The sequence below is a fragment of the Dermacentor silvarum genome, chromosome 7 (assembly GCF_013339745.2).
Source record: "Dermacentor silvarum isolate Dsil-2018 chromosome 7, BIME_Dsil_1.4, whole genome shotgun sequence".
Classification (NCBI taxonomy): domain Eukaryota; kingdom Metazoa; phylum Arthropoda; class Arachnida; order Ixodida; family Ixodidae; genus Dermacentor; species Dermacentor silvarum.
Genome location: NC_051160.1, coordinates 73584176 through 73594881, shown reverse-complemented (window position 1 = coordinate 73594881; position 10706 = coordinate 73584176). Strand labels below are relative to the sequence as shown.

Genomic DNA, 10706 nt, shown 5'->3' with positions numbered 1-10706 from the left:
AAAAGTAGCCAAACAAGCATGGTGCACCGGATACGCCTTGGTGTCGCATTCACGAATCGTTATAGAGATATGATTGGTTGCAGTGACATTAGCCCCAATTGTGAATACTGCCAGGTACCAGAAACACTACATCATATATTTTGCGTTTGTCCCGCGTACGCGTAAGAACGACAGAAACTGGTTGCTTCAATTGCAGAAGCCGATAAGAGGCCCCTATCAGACGACTTTCTTTTAGGTCCTTATCCGAATGCAAACAGCGCAGCCCTGGGGCAAGCCACTGGGCTGGACGCACGGCTTTAGGGATGCCACAACGTTGTAAACTTGTCTATACACACCTCCTTCTCTTATCATCATCATCATCATCATAATTCATTAGTCCTTTTCCTCGCCGTCCCTTTTCCCCAGTGTAGAGTAGCAGGCCAGAGCAAGTTACAGCTCAGGCCGACCTCTCTGCCTTTCTGTAAATAAATTTCTCTCTCTCTCTCTCTATAGACGAAATTTAATAAGATTTTTATTTATTTTTGTCTACGGCCATGCTATAGTCGGCCTACAGAAAAAAGTTGAAAGATGTTTGTTTCTTTTTGTCTACTTCATCTCCATAGAGTGCCTATAGCAATAAAATCGATACAGTCTCTATTTATTCTTGTCCATTCATTGTCTATATACTGTCCATCGACAAAAGTTGATACGATTTTTATTTCTTTTTGTCTACTCCCATTCTATAGTCGGTCTATAGAAAAAAAGTCGATAAGATGTTTGTTCATTTTTGTCTACTTCTGGTCTATAGACTACATATATACCAATGTCGATACCGGGTCTATTTATTCATGTTCATTATGTGTCTATGGACTGTCTGTAAACGACAGTCGATAAGGTGTTGATTGTTTTTGTATACGCCCAGTTTATAGATTGTCTATAGACAAAAGTTGATCAGGTGGCTGTCTCTTTTTGTGAATTCACCATCTTTAAATTTCCCCTTGACAAAAGTTGGTAATTTGTGTTTTTTTTGTCTATATTAGCGGTCTATACGCCGTCTATATGCAAAAGTTTTTCTGTTTGCTATCCCTTTAACCGATTGCCAGTTTATAGAATGTCTACAGAGAAAAGCAATAAAGGTCGCCATTTCATCTTTGTCTTTCAATTACGCAGTCCCTAATTATTATTTTACAGGATAATTAGGTGTTTAAGAGTCTGCTCGCCGAGTTTCATCCAGGATTGCACTGGTTTTTAACATGTAACCTCTGGGCCCGGCACCCTGGTTAGTCTGGAATGCATCCCCAACGGTGATTTTTCCTTACGAACCACACGAAGGCGGAATATATACTTCTATGCGATTGGAATTATCTTAATGGTTTCCTATATCACCCCCGATGAAGGCTATAGGGTGGGACGTCGCGAAAGGTGATGTCAACTCGAGCGAACAGCCCGTATACCGATTGCGGTAAGGTGTGAGATGAACTAAAATACAGCTGATATTGTAAAAGTCTTATTGTTTCAGGCTTACTTGCCGTCTATAGAATGACTATAGACAAAAGTCGTTAAACTCGGCCCAACCAGTGTACGCTGTAACCAAGCGGAGGTACCGGCGGATAATACGGAGCTACGTTTGATATAAGCCACGGTGATTGTATAGGCTGCTGAGATTGCTTTAAAGCCCTTTTGTAGATTTTGTAGACTTAAGTATAGACATGGTGTATACTTCCGCATTTGTTGACCACATTATGTGACCTCCGTAGTCACTTTCGGCAATCTCAAGAGCCTTTACAGTTGTTTGTCATAGCATTACTTTTGCGGCAGTAAAATAAAGAAAGCAAAATACCGATCCAATCATGTAAATAAATGTCATGAATGCCAGCTTTAGCGAGAAGAGGATTCCAAACAGGCATCAAGCTAACAGCACAGAGACTCGAAATGTATGTAGCTGACAACGCAGAATTTGCGAGTGGGCGATGAAACAATGTTGCGTATGTGGTGTGCGCGTTATGTGTCGTCTGATTCTCTTATACTTTTTAGGTTCTCCCCGTATCTAGGCTGCATCACTAACATCGGGTGGTTTTTCGGAGACTGATATCCTGCGCTACAAACTCATTAAAGGTCCTCGTTCACTTACAATGTGCGCCAGATTCTCTGAGCCCACCCAGACATTTCCAGGCGCTATGCCTGTGCGACCGAGCATATGCGTACGTCATTACTGTATTTATTGCTTTCACATGTCGCCGCAACAGACAAATGTGCACTACCATGTGCGCAGGTATCCCATTTGGCGGTACGTTGGCAGCTATATATGCTAGAAATGCACTGTATTACTCATCGTCGTTGGCCAGAATGCTAGCGCCTGACGTGCGTGCTAACGGTTATTACAAACACTGCGTTCATCCAAGTGTGCGCTCCAGCTCCATACGATAGCCCGCAGCGTTTGAAATACAGCGCGCTGACGTATTTCTTTCCTCCATGGAAAAAACCGCAAAACGGAAGGTAAAAGCAACCCGTTTCGCGCGCATGCAGCGCAGAGAGAGAGAAAGAGAGAGGGCCACGATAAAAAAAAAAAAGCAAAGGCGCTCGTACTTCCGGCGGAGCACACATGCCCTCGTCACCTTGAGCGCCCGCGCATGCGCAGTGGCAGCAACGGCGGCCCGCCATCTGTCCGCGTCGATTTGAGTTCTTGACGACTGCGCCATGCAAGTCAACGCTTGTTGCAGCTGGTGAGCTGCGTACAGTACGCCTTGGTTACAGTGTATCTAGTTCACTATACCTTGGTGTCTGTGTATTCGGCTCGACTTTGTGGCATCACACGTCAACTACGCCGAACGGTTAGTTTTAGCAAAGGTGTTTTCCCTCAATAGCTCATGACTAGGTAAGCGAATTTCGTAGCGCGAACCGGCTGCATGTAATGTAGGCGACTGGGGCATTGTGTCAATTTGTCGTTTGAAAACGCGCTCGGGTTCTCGATTCTACTATATGGAATGTTTAACGGCAAGCGATCGCTCACGCTTGTTCATTCTACCGTCATAGTCGATGTCCGTGAAAAAGGAAATACACCATTTTAACGTGGATACTGAGCAGCCACTAAGCGCGGATTGTGTGTGTTACGCGGCGTACTGTGGGTAGGTCTCGTTTCGTGGCGCTCGATCGGCGGCCATAAACGCTGCGCTGCCTCTCTAGTGAAATTCTCGGGAAGCGCTTTACGTATATAACTCGAAATTGCGCTAGCATGACGAAGTGTCTGAGAGAGACGTGCAGTTGAACAAATGCTAGCGTACTCGGATGAAAGGCCCTGTTTGCGGGGCATGCATCAGCAGTGTGTGGTGCCGTTTTCGTAAGGCAAAAGTAGCAGTATTTATGGGGCTCCTGGCAACCAATATCAATATATGTAACCGCAAAAAACTTTCAGAGCACGAAACTTGCGATAAATTCAGTCAATCGCAGCTTCGCAACGTAACCGAAAAAAATGGACAACAATGAGTTAGTGGCTCGGGGAAGCACCCTTTACACGTTTCAAACTGAAGCCATTGGGTTCGACGAGAGTTTAACGACTTTTTTTTTTCGGGTCTCTTTTCAGTTTCAGTTTGCGTGCTTTTATTCACTGTTTATCAGCTGGTTGTATAGGCATCTGCTGGCGCATATTCACATTTTGACAACCGTGCATGGTATGAATTCTTTGTGCGTAATGAGTGTTTCGTTTTTCATTACTGCTGCATTTAGAGCCGTCGTCTCGGAGAGACTGTCTACAACGTACGCTGTAACATAAAATAAAAAATAAAGGCCAGCTTATTCATCTTTTGGCTCTTTCTTAATGGATAACCCACATATTATCCAAGTAATTTAGTGGACATTGAACTTGTTTGAACCTTATCAATAACACCTAAGAGTTCGTAACAAGTTTTAGCTGATAAGTCACCTTATCAACACACGCTATTCATGTGGGTGCGACTGTTTTCACAACAAATCCGTGCGGAGATGATGTGGCCTCGCCTCCGATGACGTATCACCATTTTTCTTTTTTTTCCCTCTATGTTTGGTGGCGCGGTCGGTGCGCGGCGCCTCAGTTCGGATCAGCTTAGAGTTACTGTATATGCTACCAAAGGTAGCAGAGTTGCGCGTCTGATTTATAAACGCCGCTCATGCCTCCATTGGCCAAACGCCACCACGTGGGTTCCAAGCAACCGTGCACTGAGGAGAAGCTGGTGCTCCGGCCAGTTTTTTGTATTTCCCTACGCCGCCACTGCAGCGAACTGGATTGAAGCAAGTTAACGCTAGCCAAGTTCAAAGCGAATCCGGTTGGCGTTCGCTGTTCCATAGGAGGCTATGGCTGTTCACGTTCACGTGCGTGGCAGCTGCGGAAACAACAACACAACGTGCGCAGCAGATCTCACAGGTGTTCCATCGCACGTCCACCGGGTGCTCTGCTCCCAACTGCATCAATAGCTCGGAAAGCGAAAGGCTTTTTATTCGGTACCATGTGGGAGATCGGTTACTGTTGCGTCGACTGCAGTGGTTGCTTCGTATGCAACGCGAGAAAGCCGTGTCAAGAGGGTCAAGGATATGCGAGGTAAGTTTTTCCTTGAAACAGCCTATGAAAATGCTTCACTCATTCTTTTTTTCAGAAGTACGCTTGATGTTTGTGTTATGTAAGCGACGCGTAGAACTGCCGATATCTTTAAACTGCTCACGTGGTTTTCGATATACAGTGTTTGTCAAATCACTCGTTGCAAACGTATTTCAACAAAATGAGATACTGTTAAACATTGCTGTTGTTTTGACAGGCATATTGCGTGCCACGGCGAAGAACCTGACAAGTGTTGCTGATAGAGTCGTAGCATGAGGTCCTACAGGCCCTCGTGTACCTTGTCCCCCATTTTCTTTTCTTTCTTTATTTTTTTTCAGCAGTACTGTTGCATACGCTTCCCTTTGTGTGAGTAGCACCTGAGCGTACGTGCCGATGACCTCAAGGTGTGCAATTATTTGAAAGCATGGGAAATATATGTGAAAATAGGGCGCTGTCCATTTCATTCGTAAGTCTTTAGTATCACTGAGTTACTCAGTTAATTTACCCCTCTAACGTGTTGTAATTCGCGGCAGTATATTTCTGTGTAAATGGTAGTCCTATTAAGCCACACCTGCTAATGAGCCCTCACTACCACAGCTGTAGAGCATTGTTCTCTCGAAAGTCTTGGCTCTGTAGCACGGCCACTCGCAGCGTGTCGTATTAAATTAGCGAAATAGAAAATTCAGGCTTAATTAGCATGCTACTTTGTTGCATGCGTTACGCATGTCGAAAACGATGGAGCTGGTGAACGAACACTGGGTGAAAGCAAGATTGATACTGCTAACATTGGTGTATAACGGTGCCAGTTGTAGTCATTTACAGTTTGTGCCACGTGTGATGTGTGGTCGCTCACAATAATTGTTCGCTTGCATGCAGGATCCCTTCACGCCTGATCAATTTCTCGACGAAGGACCGAATGGGAAAAAGCGATTAAAGTCAAATGTGGTCCCTAGCATTTTTTTCTCGTAAGTACACAGCAGGGCATGCTGATGCTATCCTTGTTAAAAATGAGTTGGCATACCTTGAAAGAATATTGAGTTTCCAATTGCCGTGCCTGTAGACTCGTCCTTACAAGTCACACGGGGAGAAGCACCTCATGACGTCGCCACATCAAGATCAGGTGAGACTACATACCCGAACCAGACATTCTCAGCACCAGCAACTAGCGGTCTATAGACGCACTTGTCCACTCTCTTTTTCTGGTGTATGCTTCTTCACTGCACAGGCTACTCAGCACTGGAAGTGGCGCAAGAGACCCCTCGTGCAAATGGCTTCTTCAAGGTTGCCTCGGCGCCTTTAGGTGGGATAACGCTCTTGGTCGACACCTAGCAGGCCAGGCGCAGCTGTTATTTTCTGAAGCCAGGGCTTCAGTCGTCATGAGTGAACACAAATGTTTGCTCATGCTAAATTGCGTACTGAAATTTTGAAACAACTGGTACGTACTAATCTGGTTCAACTTCTCTGTGTGTCCAACTCCTGTATTCCATACTTCTGCAGTGTCTTACTTAAGAATTGTGTGTGTCTGCAATAAAGATGAAATGCTGTCATCTACAAGGTGTGTGTTATTTTGCTAATAAATTGTCTTTATAAATAAACTCTATTTATTACATTCTCATTTCAATGTGAAGTGTAGCTCCTCTCATTTCTATTGTTAAAAAAGTGAAATCTGGTCACACAGCTGATGCTTGCTGTAGTGGCTGTTTGCACTTCACTTTTGTCATTTACCGTTCATGGCCTGGATTTTTAACATCTTTGTATTGTGGATAGTCAAGCGAATTCGTTGCAATTTAAAGAAACAACTGTAGGTAGTTCATAACAAGATGTTTGAGCATAAAGGAGGACTAAACTTTATTTAGAGAAATGAGCAGACGGTAAGATCGTCCGAGGTGGGCGGCGTCCCTAGTCCAGGATGGCGTGAGCCTGAGCCGATAGCTTGGCCCTGCTCACCAGGCGATGCTGGTCTTCAGGGCTCGAGCTTGTCAGCTGGACCTCCCACTGCTCGACGGTTGGTCCGGTGATGGGTGGTGTCGATGGGTTTTGTCGACATTCCCATACCATGTGGTAGAGGGTATTGGGCACAGACCAGAAGGCGCATTTGTGATTATAGCTCGTAGTATACATGGCGTGTAGCAGGGTTCCGTGCGGGAATGTGCCGGTCTGTAGTTTGCGGAAGATCACTGCCTCTTCTCTGGTCAGCTTGGGAGCATAATAACAATATTAAAAACCTGCCTCATGACACCTTACTGTAATAACTGTTGTTCTTTGTAAAACTACTGCAAGGTCTTCAGGTAAAGGCGCCTGAATGAACACAAATTTTCAGTGAACGGCCTATTACAACAGGTGTGGTTCAGGTGAAATTTCTTGAATAACAGCAAGGGGCGTTTGTCGGCTGTGATAAAAATTTTGCAGGTGGAATATGAAAGGCTACTGCAACAATTCGGATTAAAAAAAACAAACAAGAGTTCTAGTTGGAGTGACCAGTTTTGTGCATAGAATGCAATGCACCACACTGCGTTCTCATAAGTGTCATAAAAAAGCCAGCTCTCATTTCCATGATAATGCACTGCTTGGGATGTTGTTTCTGGACATAAGCAGTAGTAAATATCTTCATTTAGTAATATGTTTTATGTGAAGCAGGAGGCAAGAGGAATGTCGTCATTTAAAATACAGAAAGGACCTAACTGTGCTTAGCTGTATTACCTATAACGTAGCTTGTAGCTATATCAATCTTGTGAGAGAGACTATGTGCAATTTGCTACACTCCCGCAGAAGGTTACTTTTGGAATCCCTGCAGTGAAAAGGAACATAATTAAATGACGTAAGTGTGGCTGATACCCAGTGCCTCTGGTAGTTAGGCACGTTTCTACAGCAAATCAAAATGGGTACCCCAGTCAAAATACAAATAGCCGGTCACTGATTCATTAGCAATATGTTCTATCACTGCGTACGTGTTGAGAGCTGTGGCGCATAACTAGGTATAGGCTTCATTATACTTGGTACAATTCCCTTTGTAAAAGAGCACATGAACTTGGTGAAGCTCGCTATATCAAAGTATTTGCCCGCACGTGCACTCATGTTTTTTTTTTGCTGAAATTTGCATTGCGGTGTTATTGACAAAAAGAGGTACTTGCGGCTAGGTGTTTTTCCGTTTATACTGTTTACATGCTAGAAGAGCATTGCACTGCTCTTAGTCGCGTATTTATCTATGTTGAAACAAAATCTGAATACCAATATTCTTTAAGCGAAGGGAAAATATTAAGGCATCTGGATGTTTACCTCAGCTGCTAATGCTTGTCCAGGTTTTAATAAACTATATTATTTTTAGCATTAGACTGTCCTTGTTATGTAGCTTTATTCACTCGGAACGTTTTCTAGGATTTTCGGGATCTATAAAATCACATTATCAACATATTCCCTAAGAATGGTAGGTGCGATCTAATTGTTACCGCCGAGGTTAACGAATGCTGCATTCGACCGGCGTATCTAAACAATCAATGTGCCCATCCGTTATCAGGTCGAAAGTTTCGAGAATGTGCACAGGTGAATGCACCAAGTCCAAAAAACAACTAATAATATTCCGGCTGCATCCCACGCCGCACATTAAAAATCAGCAGAGCTTTTTTTCTTCTTGACTATTTTATCTAGTGAGCTGTTTCCTTGTGCTTTGTTTGCGATTAGACGGAAAAGCGGTCCACACGCGATAGAAAAACGCCAACGGTCGACCGACGACACGCTAGGCACGTCGCCTGCAAAAACGGAGTTCGGCTTCGCCAGATAGTTTTGGTTGCTTGCCAGGCAATATGGCGGACATACGCGCAACTCTGCTCCTGTAGGGAGCATATGCAGTAACTCTAGATCAGCTAATTCCACGTGAGCGAGAAGTTGGCGCGCGTATCGTATTCGCGGCTTGCGTTGTTTTGTTTCGCTTGTGAAAGCGCGTAATGCAACGTTGAGCGAGCCTCCTGACCGACAGAAGATGATCGAAATTACCTCCAAGGCTTACATCATCATGAAGATGGCTATTCCCATGGCTACCTGAAGTCAGACGATGAGCTTAAGCTTTTTGAGAGGTCCTTGGCTGCCGTCAACGAGAGGTATGCTGTGCAGACATCAAGAGACCTTAACAAGCCATCTAAATGTAAAGATGTTTCGACTGCTTCTTAATGTCTTGCTCTGCGCGTAGATTTATCATTGAAAAACGCAGTAGTAATTTTAACCAGGGACTCAACTCCGGCAGAACGACTTGTTTTCAGTTGCGGTTAGTGCGCAACACTAGACAATTGATTTATCTTGATTCGCCTTTTTGAACGTCAGGTTATCATTGTTGCTGGTTACCGGTTCAGTGTTCCCCTGGCACCGATTTATTTCGGTTTGAGTGGAGTATTCTTCTGGTTACCGCGACATGACCCGATCCTCAGAAGTTTTGATAAACGTAAAAATAACTGAACTGTTATTTTTCGGTTTCAGTCATGATTAGAACCGCGCATGCAAGCTAGTTGTGACTTAAAGAAGTGAGAAAGTCGGCCCCTGTGCTCTTTAAATAATTGCTTCAGAGCGGCGCTTGGGCATTTGTTTTGTAAGCATCTGCGCATGTTTTTTTTTTGAACATTGAAAAGCAATCGTGCGCAACACGAGACACGAATTGCGGTGGGGCTGTACTATGGTGGCTAGAAGGGCCACCATAGCTGTACTCCATGTCATGACACGGCCGTGTGTGCCATCCGTGGTTCTGCTACAAGGCATAGGCCTGATATTGATCTGTTCAATGATAAAAAAAATTCAATTTCAAAAAATTTAATTTCGATGAATTGGATTGAATAAATGTTCACAGAATGTATTCAATGAATGTATTGAATTCAATGTTTAAAAAAACGCGCAGATGCTTACAAAACAAACGCCCAAGCGCAGCTCTGAAGCATTTATGTTAAGATCACAGGGGCAGACCTCCTAATTCTTTAAAGTCACAATTAGCTTGCACGCAAAATAATAGTTCCGTTGTTTTTGCGTTTATAACAATTTCGGAGGATCGAGTCATGTCGCGGTAACCAGAACAATACTCCACTAAACTGAAATAAATCGGTGTCAGGGGAACTCTGAACCGGTAACCAGGACAATAATAACCCGATCTTCAAAAAGGCAAATAACGATAAAGCAGTTATCTAGTGTTGCGCACTAACCGCAAATGAAAACAAGTCGTTCTGCCGGGTTGAGTCCCTGGTTAAAATTACTACTGCGTTTTTCAACGATAAATCTGCGCGCTGAGCGAAACATTAAGAAGCAGTCGATACATCCTTACAGTTAGACGGCTTGTTCAGGTCTCTTGATGTCCGCACAGCATACCTCTCGTTGACGGCAGCCAACGACCTCTCGAAAAGTTTAAGCTCATCGTCTGACTTCAGGTAGCCATGGGAGTAGCCGTCTTCATGATGATGTAACCCTTGGAGGCACTTTTCAATCACCTTCTGTCGGTAAGCAGGCTCGCTCATTGTTGCATTCCGCGCTTTCACAAGCGAAACAAAACAACGCACGCCGCGAATATCATACGCGCGCCAAGCTCTCGCTCACGTGGAATGAGAGGTACTTTTCGATCACCTTCTGTTGGTCACGAGGCTCGCTCATCGTTGCATTCCGCGCATTCGCAAGCAAAACAAAACAACGCACGCCGCCAATATGATACATGCGCCAACTTCTCGCTCACGTGGAATGAGCTGATCCGAACTGAGGCGCCGCACACTGACCGCGCCGCCAAACAGAGAGGAAAAAAAGAAAATGGTGATACGTCATCGAAGCGAGGCCCCGCCCCTGCACGGATTTGTTGTCGCACCCTATTCATATGCATGCTGCTTAAAGTGTGTCAAAAATGTATTCATCTCGGAGTTTGAGAAAGAAAGCCATTGCATGCAGATTTGTCTAAGCGGAAATAAATTGCAATTCTTAACGTGATAGTTCAAAACTGCAGTCACTCTTTTGAGCATGTTCGTTCTGCACGGGCACATTGCATTAAAAGCCGAAAAAATGTGCACATAGTCCAGCCGGGTATCTTTGTTTCAGCAATTATTATAGGAATCATTTGAGATTCTCGCATTTGCTTTTTTTATTTCGATTAGTAGACTATGTGTCATATGAACCTGTCATAAAACGAAACTGGACCGTTCCTATC

The 10706-nt window shown here is 44.2% G+C and overlaps 1 long non-coding RNA gene across 2 annotated transcripts; it reads left to right on the top strand.

The window, feature by feature from the left end:
- Nucleotides 1-4362: 4362 nt before the first annotated feature.
- Nucleotides 4363-6136, top strand: LOC125946803 (uncharacterized). 2 transcript variants are annotated; one of them, XR_007467896.1, is made up of 4 exons: nucleotides 4363-4549; nucleotides 5423-5511; nucleotides 5607-5666; nucleotides 5772-6136. It is a non-coding gene; the product is annotated as an uncharacterized LOC125946803 (long non-coding RNA). The 2 variants fall into 2 exon arrangements; XR_007467895.1 differs by having other exon boundaries at nucleotides 5423-5666.
- Nucleotides 6137-10706: the final 4570 nt, after the last annotated feature.